Raw genomic sequence first — 2863 nt, forward strand, 5'->3', positions numbered from 1 at the left:
TATATATATAAGAAACAGGCTTTAGAAGAAATCCTTCAGAGGAACAAGTAGCTTAGGATTCTTCATCACAGGTTACTTGATTCTATTGCAATTTAAATTTACTTAAGTCAACTTTCCTCAACCATAACTTCTAGACTTAGTTGCACATTTGGAATATAGCTATGAAAGTTATTGTAAAATCCTCTCCCCTAAACAACAAGCGTACTGCTGACAAGTGGATGTGTTTTCAGGTGGAAATTGATGCAGGGACATCACGAAGATGGAATGGTTCAGATCCAAGCCCCCCTGATTCTAAACGCCAAAAGGTTTTCTTTCTATTTCTTCTTTCTAATGCCGGGAGAAGGGAACTTGGATCTTCTTGGCTGTCTATTTGTAATTGTTATTATATCAGTGCCAGTTTGAAAATCTGTTTTTACAATTTTGACATGGCTGTCTATTGAAGATAGCTACTAACTTGGCAAGAGATATGTTTGAATGAAAATTTGTACAAAATTTTATCAAAGGTAAGATTTTAAGCTTTTTATTTATTATGTGCTTAACATTTTACCAAAGGCTAATGATGTTATTAATTAATAGTATTTATTTATTAAAGCAGATTTCATATGGGAAGACAGTGGTTGATTGTTGATTTTTTTTCTGTGGTTTTGGTAGGTTTTGCAATGGTGAACTGCCTAAGTGATATTAGTATTCCCATTGAGGGCGTTACTTTCCATCTTCATAAGGTATACTATGAATGGCTTCCTTTAATAATTGTTATTCCTTCTACTACTTTGTGCTTTGAGCTCTAGTATGAGATGTTCAATTTGCTATTTCTATGCAATTAATTGCTTAGACGCTATTGGTTTAGAGTTTTATTTTGATAAATGAGAGTTTAGCACCCCTCTGTAATTAAAAGTATAATAGGAGTCATTGATACTTTCTGCTCATCATGCTATACAATCTTCAATGATGAAAAAGGTCAACCATATTAGATTGTTTTGAAGGATCACTTGTTGCTATTTTAAGTTTATACATAATTTGCAGACATTTAGGATTCGATACGGGTTGGAAAAGCATTGAAAACTTCAAATACCATATGTCAAGATGATAAAAAAACATTTCTTCAAGACAATACTGCCTCTGGTTCTTTGATTGTTTCCCTGTTCTATTTTAAATTCACATAAACTATTTCTTTTCTTGCTTGCCCCCATTACTCACTATTTTCTTTCCTCACTTTCAATGACTTATAAAACTTCAGTGTGCCTTCTCTGGCATGGTTCATGTCATATCAAGAAACCAGTTTTGTCACTATTTGTCAAAGGCTTTTTGCCAATCCTCTCAGGTAACCCTGCAAAACTTCACTATGAACATGTTTGGAAATAATAAATACTTTCTTTTTTAACCATTTACTGGTAAAGAAAGCAAATGTGAATTTAGTTTTCCAAGTTTATTTGCAAAGCCTAATGTAATGCTATAGTGGCATTTTTCATATGCTTGACTTTTACCTATTGTATAAACAAGCAGTGATATTTTTCATTCAAGCATATTATCTTCATTACCTATTCCTCTAGTATTATCTTTCCAAACTCCAACATATGCTTACCTTTTTTTATGTATGCTTCTGTTCAGGGTGTGGTTTCACTATGGCCATCCAGATGTATTTGACAGATCATTTTTTATGTAATTAGATGATATTGAAATATTGAAGTTGTTGTTCTAAATCTAGTTGTTGTTTTGTTGACATTGAGAATTTTTTTATATATAGAGTTATGTCTTATATTGAGGAATTGTGTTATAAAAGATTTAGTTTTTAAATTTTGATATTAAAAAATAAATTTCTAATTTGAAAATATGTAAATTAGATGAGATTAATGAATGATTTGAAATTAAAAATAAATAAATAAATAATTACAGAATTTGTGGAGGTTTTAAAATCTCACAAAATAGTTAATTTGTGGAGGTTTGAAAATTCCACTAAACACACAAAAAACCTCCACTGAATGGATTATGGAGGTTTTTAAAAACCTACAAAAGACCTCGTGACACCTCAAATTTTGGGGATTTTTGAAACCTCCACAAATCATTTGGTGGAGGTTATAAACCTCCACAAATAAGAAAAAAACTGCCACAAATAAATAAAAATCTTGTAGTGAAAAAACTTCACATTACAGACCAAAGAAAGGTGGACACTATTTGCACTACCCATATCCAATGCCCTATAAATCCTAATCAGTAGCTCTAGTTAAATGATATGCAAATCCTAATCAGCAGCTCTAGTTAAATGACATGCAAAACCATGTCACTAGACCCCCTCACCAGATCAGATTCATCCTCAAAAGCATCAGCATCATCAGATTCATCAAATTCGAGTTTCAAGGACCTTGTCAATCTCTTCAAGAGAGGCTTTTTCTTTTTCTAATCCTGAGCACAACTTTGTTTAAGGCCAACATCATATTTCTAACTTCAATAAAATCCATTAAAATTTAAACCAAATTAAAAAAATTAATACAAATAAGTCTAGAAAACCAAATAATAAAAGTTAGCACATTGTATAAGCAAATAAACACATCATCACCTTCTCACTTTCATCAACTTGATCACACAAATTATCCGAGTGATCACTTTTATTTGACATCTCTCTCATGGCATTAGCAGATTTTCTTTTAAGAGAATGACACTTTTATAGCACACACAATATAGTAGCTTCAGTTAACACAAGATATAAAAAAAAAAAGGAGAAGGAGGGGTGTATCTAGTAGTATACAACTGAGAAACTTGAATCTTTGAAATAGTTAAACTTTTTAATTTGGGAGGGAAAAGAAAGGAAACAACTAATAGATATTTGAAACTGAACATTCAAAATATACAATATACCCTATATTAG

The 2863-nt window shown here is 31.3% G+C and overlaps 1 long non-coding RNA gene across 1 annotated transcript; it reads left to right on the forward strand.

The window, feature by feature from the left end:
- LOC110264067 lies at positions 229-1692 on the forward strand. Its single transcript, XR_002349801.1, has 4 exons — positions 229-305; positions 652-722; positions 1238-1321; positions 1609-1692. It is a non-coding gene; the product is annotated as an uncharacterized LOC110264067 (long non-coding RNA).

The sequence above is a fragment of the Arachis ipaensis genome, chromosome B06, assembly GCF_000816755.2.
Source record: "Arachis ipaensis cultivar K30076 chromosome B06, Araip1.1, whole genome shotgun sequence".
Taxonomy (NCBI): domain Eukaryota; kingdom Viridiplantae; phylum Streptophyta; class Magnoliopsida; order Fabales; family Fabaceae; genus Arachis; species Arachis ipaensis.